This window comes from Ammospiza caudacuta, chromosome 1, assembly GCF_027887145.1.
Source record: "Ammospiza caudacuta isolate bAmmCau1 chromosome 1, bAmmCau1.pri, whole genome shotgun sequence".
Taxonomy (NCBI): Eukaryota; Metazoa; Chordata; class Aves; order Passeriformes; family Passerellidae; genus Ammospiza; species Ammospiza caudacuta.
Window position 1 is genome coordinate 116,130,622 of NC_080593.1, and position 14,365 is coordinate 116,144,986.

General features: G+C 41.3%; 1 protein-coding gene across 5 annotated transcripts in view; it reads left to right on the plus strand.

Annotated features, from left to right (window-relative positions):
* Positions 1-4,128: 4,128 nt before the first annotated feature.
* Positions 4,129-14,365, plus strand: part of LYN (LYN proto-oncogene, Src family tyrosine kinase) — a 49,648-nt gene continuing 39,411 nt past the window's right edge. For 2 of the 5 annotated variants that reach the window (XM_058816508.1, XM_058816533.1), the window contains exon 1: positions 4,151-4,338. The gene's annotated coding sequence lies outside the window, so the exon portion shown is untranslated. The other 3 variants (XM_058816525.1, XM_058816541.1, XM_058816517.1) reach the window with 2 other exon arrangements.

Here is a 14,365-nt window from a genome sequence, read left to right on the forward strand (position 1 = left end):
GCATTAACTTGTTGTCTCATACTTGAAAGCAAAATTTATTTTCTATTATATTTTTCTTTGAACAAAAAAAAGCAACCCATCTTTAGCACATGAAGGGCATATTTAGAATAAAATTTATAAATATTCTACTTATAGGTCAACATGACTTTCTTTAAAATAGTAGGTTGCAATAAGAAAGGAAATTATTAAAAAAATAACATTAAAGAATATACTGCTTTAATTTTCTCTAGCAACTCTGAGAGAAGAATGACTGCATTACTTGTATCTCATTTTTAAAAATCCACTCTTTACTCCTTGCTTAAAAATTGCTACATTATTGTAAAGCTGTGTTGGCAATATGCAATTTACTTAATGATAATGTCTTGAGATAAAATTATGAGAAAAGCAGTACAAGTAGTGACTGTGTAAGTGCTGGAATTTCTAAAGAAAAGACATTTTACCGTGTCTACTGTGATTCCCAAACTCTGGCTCACACAAAACAGTCAGATGTCTAAATGCTTCAGCTTTACATGTGTCCATGCTCTATCTTTCCTTGTTCTTTTATAAAGAACTTAAATCCTTGCAAATCTACTTTTGAACAAAGCAATCTTTTCCCTGCTTTTTCTTTAATTGAATGAGCCCAGTATTCCTTGAGATGTCCCTCAAATTATTTCTCTGGTTATGCCATTTATGCTTTACTGACTGATTTTAGTACCCTATTAATGCCCTTCTTTTGTATTCAAACATACTGCAGAAAGAGCTCAGCAGCAATGAGATTAAGGAATATAAAAAATGTAGAGAGAAGTTGGTTGCCTGTTTTCATTGTCCATGACAAAGTTTGATTTACTGCCCAGAGTCACTGTTCCCTGCAGTTTGTGCCTCTTCATGCCCCCAGACTCACTCCAAACAGGGATCAGCAGCAGCAGCTACCTGCACAGGTTTGTAGAGGGATTGGTGGGGACCCTACAAGGCTCATTAAGTCAGTAATTAACAGTGCCCAACCAAATATCATTGGGCATTGCTCTGAGTCTACTGACAAATTGCTCGACTCATCCCTGGCCCAGGCCACTTATCACTCAAAAAATATTCCAGAGCTGATCTGAAAGTTAAAATGGTGTTGTGGTTTAACTCCAGCTGGCAACTAAGTACCAGGCAGCTGCTCACTCACTGCCCTCTTCCCAATGGGATAGGGAGGAGATCTGGAAAAAGGTAAAAACCCAGGGGTTGAGATAAGAACAGTTTAATAATTGAATAGTAGCAGTAGCAGTAGCAGCAGCAGCAGCAGTAGGAGTAGTAGTAGTTCAGCTCATGGAGATTTCAGATTTCACCTGAACTACTACTACAACTACTCTAATAATAATAATAATAATGCTAGTAATGAAAGAGAGAGAAAGAAAGAGGAATAAAACCCAAGAGAAAACAAGTGTTGTCCAATAGAGTTGGTCACCACCCACTGATCGGTGCCCAGCCCACCCCCAAGATATGATCAGCCCCCTCCTGCCAACTTCTCCAGTATATAATAATATATATAATATATTTAAATATTGGGTATGACAGGTATGGAACATCCCTTTGGCCAGTTGAGATCAGCTCCCTCCTGGCTTCTTGTGCACCTGCTCACTGGCAGAGCATGGAAAACTGAAAAGGCTTTGACTTAGGGAAAGCATAAACAACTAAACTGCAGTGTGTTACCAACATTATTCTCCTACTAAATCCAAAACACTGCACTGCACCAGCTAATAAGAAGAAAACAAGCTCTATTCCAGCAGAAACCAGGACACATGGTCCAGTGTGGGGTTGTCCCCACACTCTGGATGCCAAGAGCATGGACTCCTACATTGCCAGCTGGCTTCACACTGGAGCAGTGCCTTGCAGCCATGCTTAAATCAGCAGCAGAGACATTGTCTGGGAGTCACATCTTCCCAAAGCGGGAAATCGACTGCTGGGCATGAACGCTGGCTGGCCAATGTGACTCACAGTCCTTCCTACAAGGACTTCCCCTTCAGTGACAGGCTTGAAGTTTCATTCTTGCCCCATTTCTACCATTTCACACCATCCCCAACTCTCTTGATCTATGCACAAAGACATTTAAAACGTGATGAACAGCTGACCTACAGATGTAGTGAGACTGGAATCAGCTTTTTTTTCCTTTTGATGAATATATAATGAGAGAGAGAGAGCTCCTTTCCTGCTTATGCTTTCTAAAGTAGATTTTGTATATATTCTTCTTAAGAGTGGGGATAATGATATAAATATCATATAAACCTATGACATTTTAAATGATACTAACAACCTGTCTTTTTAAAAAATTTTTTATAAAGCACAGTGTATTTATTCCACTCTAACCCTTCTTCATATTAGTTCTTTTAGGGCAGACCTGATGAGTTTGTTCTATGTTTCCTCAATTTACTATTGCACAGGAGTCTATTAAGGGTAATTAAGACCCTCTTTTATTTTTCCAGATTATTCACATTATAGGTAGGATTGTATTTTACTAAACTGCTGGAATCTATTATGCATTATGAAACTAAATTTTATTTTCACCAATACTTTGGTAGGCGAAGGCAAATATCAGACTCAGCAGAATACTTAATAATGAAATGAAGATATAAAGAGGAAAGGAGGGAGAGCAAGACAGATGTGAGATTCGTGCACCACTTCTCCAAGAAACTTACAAGATCAAGGTGCTAGTCCTATAGAGGAAAATGGAAACATGACGTACTAACAGTGCACTTCCAAACAGAAATAGCTCATTTTATATAAACTTTTGGAATCCAAATTTCCCACCAAAAGAAATCCCCAAACCCAAGCCAATGTATATTTAGTCCGATCTTTCCTTTTTGTATAAGCTTTTCATTGGGAAAAGGTTGTTGTTTGTTCATTTTATTGTTGTTTTTTGTTATTGTTATTATGAAACACATTTACCTAAATTGGAGAAGGAGAGAAAACATTTACCAACTTTCTATTAATAGATCTTGAGGAATTCCTTATTGTCTCACCCTACAATACTTTTAGAGGCTGGTCTAATACTGAGTATTTACACAATATTATTTTAATCATTGATGACACAATTCAAAGAAGACCAGAAACTATTGCCCACTACTTTTCAGAGCTCCACAGATGCCCAGGGACATCTGGGACTGATCGAGAAATGTGACAGATTGTTGTCTCACTGTTTCTATGGACTGAGAGGATCAAGGCAGTGACCTGTGTGCCGGAGCCAGTGCACGGGAGGGGACTGCAGCACACACCAACCGGAGTGAAGTGCTTGTGCCAGCTGCACAGCACCAGGAGTGCCAGCACAGAGATCTCTAAGTCCCATCGACATTTATCAGGTTCTCCCCCTAAACCCAACATGGTGTGAGCTGCACTGAGCTATTCTCAGCAGTTTGGGTGTCCTGTTAGAAGTCCTCACCAGCTCCCGAGTCCGCTCCAACCCACAGTTAGGCTGTACTGGTGAACTATGGGAAAGTGTACAGAGGTGCCTTTGAGTGTCTCGCATCTTGTAACACTTTTACTGTTTCTGAAACTTGATCCACTATCTAAATACTTTTATATGGAAAGCTTGAACGCTTTTCATTTGAAATTCTGCCTTAGAAACCTCCATGACCTGAACTCGCCCACGTGGTCTGGCAGGACACACATGACACCTGACTCTGGCTCTCGCAAAGCTTTTCACCTGCATCCTCTGCCTGTTATGTCCTGCGTTCATATTTCCTGTTTTGCTGACCTGTGAGATTTTTATTTCACTTTTCACCAGGCTAGTAAATCATTCTTGAAAGAAAAGAAACATTGAAAGATAAGCTTAATTGCTCTTTGTTTCTCTCAACCAAGCCTCCAATGGACTTTAGAAGATTCTTACAGTGGATTTTTGGGGTTTAAGATGGCTTTTTGGCTGTTGGTGGGAAAAGAGAGCCCTTTTCTTTGCCTCTCAGACTAACAGGGTTATATGTACTGAAACTTTTAGAGGTGGCTCGCTCCCTCTGAGGCCGCTCGGCGGGGCTGACCCCCGGCACAACCTGCAGCCGGGCCGGGCTGGGCCGCGTTCCGCCGCTCTCCCCGCTGTCCACCCCATGCAAATGTTCCCGGCAGCAGGAAGTACCCGGGCTGCGAACCTCCCGCGGCCGCGCCCCGCCCGCGCAGCCACAGCCACAGCCACAGCCACAGCCGCGCTCCGGCCCCGCCGCTCCGCACCCCCGGAGCTCCCGGCTAAGTAAGTGCGCCTTCCCGGGAGCGGCGGTGCCCGCTCCTCCCGCGGGGCCGCCCGGTCCCGCCGCTCCGCGCCCCCGCCCCGCCCGGCCCCGGGCTCGCCCTCGCCTCTGCCCCGCGAGGAGGAGCCGCTGCCGCCCGAGCTGCCCGGTAGGACTGCGTGGGGTCTCCAGGGGAATAGCCGCGTTGGGGATAAAATGGTCATTCTCAAAAGCGTGATTTGTCTCGTATCCCTTTGCCGGGTTTCTGCTGGGATCCGGAGGGCTCGGGTGCCTTCTGGCTGTTTCGTGCCGGGGAGCGTGTGAAATTAGCTGGTTTAAGTCCGCAGTCGGCGTTTCGAGCCAAAACGATAGCCTTGACTGAGGTGAGGTGATGTGATCCCTGGGTATCCCTTCTTACACTGCTTTTTTCTAGGAGCGTGTTTTCTGGTGCGTTCTGCTTGTTAAAGCTTCTTCCTCTTAAGTGTATGTTCAAGCGTGCTTGGAATTAAAAGAAAGATGAGGAAACGGTGTTGTGATGTTTGGTGCACGGTGTTTCTTGCAGACTGCTACTATAGGTACTGCATTCCTGAGGAACGGTCTTTAAGGGTTTTCTCCTTACAATTTTAGTTTAGGAGCTGATGCTGTACCTTCAGTAAAGCATTTAAGAGTTTCTGTTGAAATTGCGTCTTTCAAGGGTTGGCAGTGAATGGGTTGGCACAAACTCATCCTGCTGCCTTGCTCCCCTCTGTTGGCACTACAGGCCAAAGGGATTAACACTTAAAGCTTGTTTAGCCAGGTTATATTCCCACTGATAAACATAGGGAGCACAAAGCTGGTGCTCCAGCTTGGTCAATATCCCATCTCCTGCCTTTTGTTTCCACCTTTGAAGAAAGAGAAACACTCTGGCCAATCTTAATGTATTTTAGGACATTGTACTACAAATTGAAAATTAAAACTTTTAAGCTTGGTCCCATCAAGTACTTCTATGACTTTTTCAATTTAGGAATAGTAATGTTAATTGATAATATCTGTGAAGTATGAGTGCCACTTAGATAAGTCTGCACTCAACACAGTATCACTATAGAGTTAAAACAAAAAGCAGAAGATCTGTGTTGAGAAATTGCAAAGCTATGTTGGGAAAACGTAGCTCAGTTTTACCAAAAGGAGAGTCAATTTGTGTTTGTGTGGATTGTTTCCAACCCAACACTGAGGACAGAATAGGTGTTATCTTTTTAATACGTACTATCAACAGCACTGAAAGTATGGATGAGAAAAAAAATCAAATAGTTTTCTCTGAAAAAGTAGCAACAGGCTGGAAATCAGTTAGATACTGTTAATAGGATGTTATGAAACCTTGGAGAAGGATTGAAATTAATGAACTGTGAGATGAAAAGATGTCTCATTTTATGGATCTCTTCTGAGATTTAAACCTTTTTTTCTTTCTCTGTTTCAACTTTGTGAGCTAGAGACTAGTTAGGAAAGAATTCTTTACTTAATAACGTAAAAATCTCTTAATTGTGTGCTGTTGACATAGATTTTTTTAAACCATGATGACATAGAACGATCATCTTTGTACAGTAGCTGGCTGACTTCAAGTTATTCTGCTTTTCTCTATTTTTTAGTAAATAAGAGGTTTTTCCTCTTATGCAGAAGACCTGGTAAGGTTTAGGCCTTCCTTTTTAAGCCCCTTGACCAGTGGAGTTGTGCAATGACTCTCTCTGACAAAGCAGTCAGTTGTGAAACTTTACAACACAAAGTTAAACCCTGCTGCCTTTGGGTTGTTTAATACTATGGGGTTTAATGTTACCCTTTTCAAGGGAGTTTCCATAAATGTGGAACAATTCCTTGCAGGTATTTATGAACAGATAACTATTTATGAATGAACAGATAACTATTTATGAATTTATTAAGTAACTATTCCACAGTACTTTCCACCCCTCAGTTTATCTATGTAATTGTAGTGACCTCTCTTCCTATGGCCTTTTTGACTCCTGTGAGCTAAATGGCATCACGGAGCAGCAAGTGTTGAGGGGAGCAATTCCTGTGACAGGCAATGAAAACAAGTCCAAGGTCTCCAGGCTCAGCTTGGTTCTGTTCTTCAGTGGGGTGTCTCACCAAACCAGAGATGCTACACCTGACCAACCCTTCTTGTGGGGCACATCAGGGAGCAACACTGACTTCTCTGTAGTTAGTTGGGAAGGTTTGAGTGCTGCTGTATTAAATCTCATTTGTTATTCCACTGCTGTCACAAAAAAGGAGATGTTTGCCTACCTCTACTCTGCATGTTATTTTGAATCTTTATAGGAATCTTTGAGATTTCAGGATGAACACATATTGATCAGGAGACAATTTTTGTTTTTGTCAAAGGGCTAGGTGATCTGGGAAGGGGATGAGATCTTTCCTCCTTTCCATATGTGCATATCCTGAGTAACTGAGTGACATTTTTTTCTTCTGTCCAAGGAGTTGTAAAGCCATTTTTGCTCTAAGGGTTCAGGGAGCCCTTTTCAAACCGAATGAACATGGAAGACAAGTACATGGGGACTAACTAACTAACTAACTAACTAACTAACTAACTAACTAACTATAATTAATTAATGGGGTGGGCATTAGGTATAACCTAGGATTCCTAGCAATCTGCTGTGGTAGCTTGGCTGTACACAGAGGTGGATGTCTGCTGCCACAGAGATCTCAGAAGGATATGAGCCATCATGTGCTAATGGGAAGTTTGGGAGGAGAATCCATGGGCTGGGGATCCTGAGGGTTGTGTGAGCTTTATATGCAGGGAATGATACTTCCTTTTGAAGCTATGGAGCTGAGTAAATAATTACACCAAACCATGTGACTCTGTTAAGCAGCATTTGTTATAATATTGCCTCTGTAGGATTTTCATCTCTAAGCAAAAAGGCTTCATTCTATAGAAAAACCAGTTGCCCAACTGAGAATTAGGATTTTTTGTCCTGTTGCTCATATTCCTACTTCCTACTTCTCCCATTCATTTCTCTCCCCTCTAATGAGAGTGTAGGAATGCTAGAGATGGTGTAATAAGAAAGGCTTCCAGACTTGCTAAGCCTTACCACAGGAAACTGTAGATAAAAATGTAAAATTGCATTTGTATGAAAACAATCTTTAATGACGCATGCAGGGTGAAGGAGTCTGCCACCCTGTAAACAGTAGTGGTGCCTTCTCCAAGAAATCAGCCTGTACTAATAAAAGACAAATGCAGTGTAACTGTCCTCAGTGTGACTGTTCCTAGTTTAAACTTCATTGTCCTTCAGGGAAGGATAGAAAGGTCTGTGTTTTCATATTTATTTTTGCCTGATGCAGATACATTTCCTGTTGACCTTGTCATTAAATGCTGTAATTTCCGAGACTGAATTATTCACATTTGAGTTGAGCATCTTTCCTGAAAAATGTGGCTTCATGGAACAAAACGTGAAGGCAGAATTCATCATGTGCTGGAAGCATTTCCTCCAAATATTTATGGGATATTTGTATTTGGTTTGTGCCCTAAAGAACTATTCGTAGAGGTAAATAGATCGGTTACTTTTGTCAGGCAAGTGTCAGAAGAGAAATGGTATTTTGACAGTAATACTTTGCTGGAGAGAAAAGAAAGGAGGAAAGGTGGAGGGAATAATGGGTAGATCTCATTTCTCTGGTGGGTTAAAAGGGTGAACTAGTTCTGTCCAGGCCAGCCTTTGGTCTCCCTTAGGTCAGCTTTGCCTATCTTTTTCAAACTGCTGGCATCTTAAGTATCTACAATTGGTTCCTGTGTTTGTGCAGCACACTTGTCTTACATCTTCAGTTCAAAGGACTCCAATGATAAACAGTCTGAACAAAGTGTCCTTCTTCCTCTATGGTCCCTGCTGCATGTGGCAGAAGGCTTCTTTTTCCTGTGGTTGTCATATTGCAGAATTTCTTACTTTAATTTGCAAAGGCCAGCTGTGGTAGGAAATAGTGCAATCTTAAACTGGAACACGTGATAGTTCACCAAAAGTGTTGAAGTATGGGATGCAGCTACTCTTCTGCAATGGCACTTTTTGCAGTTTTCTCTATTTTAGAGGGTTGCTCTAAGTATGGAAATGATAAAATTTTAAAGGGAAAGGACTCCCTCTGGGATGTGCGTTTAACTTCTCCTTTGTTGGTTTAAAAAAAGCAGTTTCAGGAAGTTCGTCAAAAAAAGCATAATCTGCTAAGTGGGCTTTCTGATGTGGTATCTACAATCTATTGCTTTTTTTCATGTTTCCTTCATTATTTTGTACAGATAGGTGTATACAAACCTGTTTAATTTTTTTTTTAATGAAATCTTATTTGGGTTTTACCTTAGGTTTAAACTGAAGCAATATGGTATTGCAGGAATTAGTACAGAAGTATATTTGGCTGCTAAGGTTTTCTCTTTCCGTGTATGACTGTCCTAGGGGCTTAGAACAAAATTAATACCAAAAGTTAAAGACCATGTTTGAGTGAATTGCTGTGTAGTGGTAACACATTTACAAATAAGTAGGTCTGACCTGTGACTAAGTTCTACTTTATTCAGACAAAAAGAATATTTCCTGGTAGTATCAACTGAGTAGGGAAAGATCTGAACAGTAGCACATCTATTGTGTATATTGAAATTGCCTGCTAGAGTGTCCCTTACCAGAATAATGAAGTTTGTATTCATTAGATCCAGTGGACAGAAAATTGTTTTCTCCAGGGCAGTCCCAGCCTTACCATGTGTTTTGATGGATCTTTAAAACCCTTCAGTAAGTACTAAATGCCCTGGGGAGCTGTAATTCAGGCGTGAGTGAAAGGGGACTGGAGAACCAGGGTTAAGTGACCGCCAGAGCTGGTGTCAGTGTCACTGAGGAAGTGAAAGTTTTTGGTAAACAAACAGGAAGGGGATGGGCAGGAGAAAGAGGAAAACCTATATTGGATGTTCTGTGTTCAACTTGTTCAAAATACATTGCAAGCATCATTTGAATGTGCCATTGTGGTGTAGCAGAATGTGCAAATGGGATTCAAAGTACATTTTTGTAACCTGAGGCTTCCATTGCAAAAGATATGCTGAACTGTGCGAAGGCTGGAGGGAAACCAGCCCGTGAGGGGTGTTGGAAAACCTGCCTTTTTAGCAGCTCTTCTGCTCGATTGCTGGTGTGGCAATTTGTCCTCCTTTCTCTGTCCAGTTATACCTGCACTGGCTTCAGGAGGGGTTGCAGCAGCTGTCATGGCACCAGTGGAGAAGCACCAAGTCATACTGAGGTGAATTCTAAGCCCGTTTCTCTTGGGATGTAGATGGCAGGCAGTGGACAGCAGTGCTCCCCCTTTGCCTGACAGGAGAGCTTGCCTCTTCTCAAAATCTCCTATAAATTTCCTTGGGAGCAGTTCCCCTCCCTCTGCCATAATGCTTACCAGCGTTTCCAAAAAAGTCCTTGACCCACACTGCTTCAAATGTCTTCATTAGTAATGATGTGCTGTTTGTTTGAGGCTTTTGCTCCCCAATTTCCTGGAAAAATCCATGTTTCAGTCTTTACCCTGCTGTAGGAGTACTCCCTACCACAATTTCCTTTTATTCTCCTCCCATCTTTTTTTTTTTTTTTGCCAACATCATTCTGCTGTTTCTTTCTCTCCAGTCTTCAGGACTGTCAGTGTTATAAACAGTTTATATTTCATCTCTTGATTTAGACATCTGCAGCAAATTTTCTTTTCCCTTTCTGGAAAAGTAAGCCTTATCAACTTTCATAATCCAATAATTATTTGTAAACTACTTATCAGGGAATAGTCATCCAGAAATACATACCCCTAGCCTCTGAAAGAGATATGAGTCCAGTGGAGTACCAACCTGGAAGGACTGGGATGGCCTTCAAAGTATTTTAAGGCTGTGCCTTGTCTAAGGGCAATTTTGTACTTCTGTAGGTGATCAGCAAGGACTCTTCTGTGTAGAGTACATTTTGTGTGTAATGTACATTTATATGTACATTTTATGTAAGTGATCTTTAGAGACAGCTAACTGCTGTTTGACACATCTGATTTAAAATTGTCACCTCAAACTGACTTAAAACGGGTTTCTGTCTTGAAAATGGTCAGTGTGGATTGTCCCCTGCCACCTTGTCTGCCCTTCTTGTGATGCTGCTTTGACCTTCTCTGGTCAAGTTTCTTTTCTGTTGCATGCAGGTTTTTGTGTGCTGTGTAGTTGTGCATGGAGAAAGTTTTTGAGCCAGCATTGACCCTCCTTGTAAACACTTCTGGTTCAGGGAAGCAGAGCATGGATTCATCAGCATGTGTACTGGCCTGCAGAGAAGAAATCAAGTCTTGCTGTTGTGTGGATGTGGTGCTGAGACAACAGCTCTTGCTCCAGGATTGATGTTCTGTGCTCATTGGTGTTGGTGTGCGCCATGCACTGACCCCACAGAAAGTGAAACTGAAGAAATTTAGCTTTGAGAAGGCAGTGCAAGTTCAGAAGAACCTAGTTCAATGGAGCTGGCACCAGCAGAAAAGAGTTTTGGTAGAGTGAGCAAGTGGGAGAAGGGTGCTTCAGGTAAAATACTTCTGCTCTTAATGGAGCATTTAAACAAGGCTACAAGTGTCAAAAATGCATCTGAGTAGCTTATTCAAATTATATGTGTTGGACTAGGTTTGGATGAGTGAAAGGTCCTTTTCTCTACTCCTGCAATAAAAGCAGGTGGCTTGTGTGGTATGACACAGAAAAGTAATTTCTCGTGTTTCTCCAAGCAGAATACATATATTTGTTACATGTTCTGTATCTTGTCATACTGATTGAGAGTTTATGCTTTCCTAGGGACTATAATTGTCTCCAGTTAGTTATTATCCTTTGTGTTCTTATTTGATTGGGTTTTTTCTCTTTTTGTCTTTTTGCTTCTGCAGTCTTCCTGCTTAATTTTTTTCTCAGTATCAACCCCAATTCTGATTTCTTAAGGATTTTGGCCTCCTCTCCTACAGCTTTTCTCATATGGTTTGTGTTGTCCTGAGGACTTCCCATGTGTGGCCAAACAATGAAGAAGTCTTACCAGTTGTTAAAGCATTTTCTTTGCACAACACTTAATACTGTGGAATTAAAATGCAAGCTGTGGACTTGTTACTGTTCTCCTGAAACAAATTTGGATAACCGTAGTGAACAGTGATTTGGTTTTAGTTCTTGCTTTGAAAGTTAGCTGCATGGGCTGGGAGGGCTGAAGTCACATTCAAACTCTGGGGCTTGTGCACAATCTAAGGCAGTTTTTCAAAGCATAGCATAATCACATGTCCTGCCTGTGAGCTGTGTACTTTTGAATTATGTGGAGTTACAAAGGTTATAAGCCTTGATGAGCAGCCAATAATAGTGCTATGAAATTCTTGCAATCAGCAGTGTGAATGTGAAAATAATCATTGTCATGGTTCTTCAGTTGACAGTGAGTCTAAATCTGCTAGAACTGTTGTGAGTGCTGGCCTATTTTTTAAGGTCTGTGCGTGCTGCCCTTTGTGCAGAAAGTCCTGATGTGAGTCTCCTGAAGTCTGTCGAGCTCCTGCAAGCTGTGTGCTGTCACTTGCTGATCAGAGCCTGGTTCAGTGAAACTTGCTATGGCTGTAACTGCTAGGTCTTCATCCGCTATCAACTGACCATTAAGCAGAACTTGAAACAAATGAAAATACTAAATGCTGCATAAGCCAGAAGTGGCATTTTGTGAACACAAAAGTGTTGGCTGTTTTTAGAGTTTTAGAGAAAACAAGAAATTTCAAGGCAAAGTTAAAATAGTAGCAGAGATCAAATTATTAGTTTTTGAAAATGAAATAAATTGGCATATTGAGCAAATTCAACATGCATCTTTAAATTGTTCCCGTCAGATCTTCTGTTTAGTACAGAATCATTTCTCTCAAATAGAAAAGAACTCTAATCAAGTTAATATACTTGCATAGCTGCTGTCCTGGTAATATGGGAAACTTCATTCTTGCCCTTGAGAAAGATCATCTGCAAAGACATACCTGTGTTTAAAATTGGAGCACTCCAGTTCTTCCTTAGAACCTTTGAGGCAGGAACAGTCAAGTGAACTGTCATACCAGGTATTTGCAATCTTTTCTTCAGAGACCTTTCCAAATTCTCACTCTCATGCCTTTATGAAAATAGAAAGCACATAAAATATTTCTAATTTTGGTTAACTTTAGAGAAACTTCTTATTCTTGCTCATGTGTGTAATAAATGTGTAAAATATGCTTAGAAACTTGGGTGTGAATTCTTATTGATTCAATGACATATGTCCTTCAGTGAGGTATTTCCTTTTACACTCTTACTGCCACCCCAGCTTGAGCATGGAGTTTCACAAGACTTCAGTTGGAGCGTGCTTCCCTCTTTACATGACAAGCTTTCAGACTCAAATTGGTGAAATTTTGCAGCCCCTCAGGATATGTTTGGTAGACTTAAGAGAGGTCTACTTGTATCTATTAAAAAAACTCCTCTGATTTCAAGGACTTAATCTAAAAACCTCCCAAAATTGCTAATTATAGAGCTCCTTTAATTCTACTTATGTTTGGAGCAAACTGTTGGTTCAGAGCCTTTGGTGCTGTAGCACCTGTGACATGTTGTAACAGTTACTTTAAACAGTTAACTAAGTTGGGCCAGAAACCAACTGGTACATTCCTGGTTTAGATTCATGCCCTTGTAGGAATATAATAACACAGAGTTTAAAGTCAAGTAAAAGAATTGAGTTATAAATAGGCTTCTGTGAAATGCCAGAACCTGGAGGGTGTTCTTACACCCTTGAAGTTCAGGGAGATTCTGCTGCTTAACATCAGTGAGAACAAGACAAGGTGGTTTCTCCTGTGGATATTTTAGCAGTTGCTAAAGTGCTGAATGCTGGTCTGCTATCCCTGCAAAGATTAAACAGCAAAAAATTTCATTTCTGCCACGTAATTTAGTGGCACCAGATTTTTTTAGTGGCACACTGATTTTTATTTTTTTTTTGAGAACTCTTGCAGTTTCCTCTTGCAACTTGAGCAAACTTGTCCAATGTTTGCAAACCTTCAGGAGGAACTGTGCTTTGAGTGTTTGCTCACATCAGCATGAATGATTTAACCCCAAATTTTTTTCTGAGCATAGAATTGATTCTTGAATCCATATTGCATACCCCAGTACAATGGCCTCTGTTTCAGGAGTGTTCTGTGTTTATCTAGTGCTGTACAGCTAATGAAACACAATATAATCTGCAGGAAGAGTAACTTTTTTTTTTAATTTAAATGTATGCTGGTGTTTGAAGTTAGTGAAAAAAAATCTGCTTCTCTTTTGTGAAATTCAGTGCTTTAGACATGCTCAAGACATAAAATGATGCTATTATAAGAAGAATGCTATGTTTTAGTTGCAAGCTTAGTCATGAGTACATATTAGCATTCAAACATGGAGGTGACAGCAGATAAAGAAGCCTTCTGACCAATGAAGCAGGATGGCAAATTCAGCATGGGGCAAAGTAATATGAGTTGCATAATGGCAAGGCTGTTACAGTTAGGATCCATTGACACAGAAGTCATTCTGCCCTGATTTAGCCATAACTGCCATAATCCATGTTTAAGTGAATTGTAGAACGCATGAAACCACGTAAGGTTTATAAAAATTGATTTATACCCTGGGGATATAGTTAACCAAATCTGAAAGAACAAAAACTAATATGCACTTTTGTTCTGCTCCCCATTTCTCTTTTATGAAACACACTGAAAACAGAAGATAAACCCAAAGGAGAAGTGGCATACTTTCTATGAGACCACCCTCAAAACCTTCATCGGGGCTTGCTGGCTGTGAACTTGCTGTCCTCCAGCATGTTTATATTGATGTGATGGGGGACTTGGACAGGTTGGATTGATGGCTTGAGGTCAGTTGCATGAGGTTCAACAAGACCAAATGTTGGATGCTGCCCTTGGGTTGCAACAGCCCCACACAGCGCTACAGGCTGGGGCAGAGTGGCTGGAAAGTGGCTTGGCAGAAAAGGACCTGGGGGTGCTGGTCAGCAGCCAGCTGAGCATGAGCCAGCCAGGTGGCCAGGAAGGTCCATGGCATGCTGGGCTGGACCAGCCATGGTGTGGCCAGCAGGAGCAGGGCAGGGATTGACCCCTGCACTCAGCACTGGTGAGGCCACACCTCAAATCCTGTGTTCAGTTTTAGGCCCATCTTTACAAGAAGGACATTGAGGTTCTGGAATGAGTCCAGGGAAGGGCAGTGGAGCTGGTGAAGGGTCTGG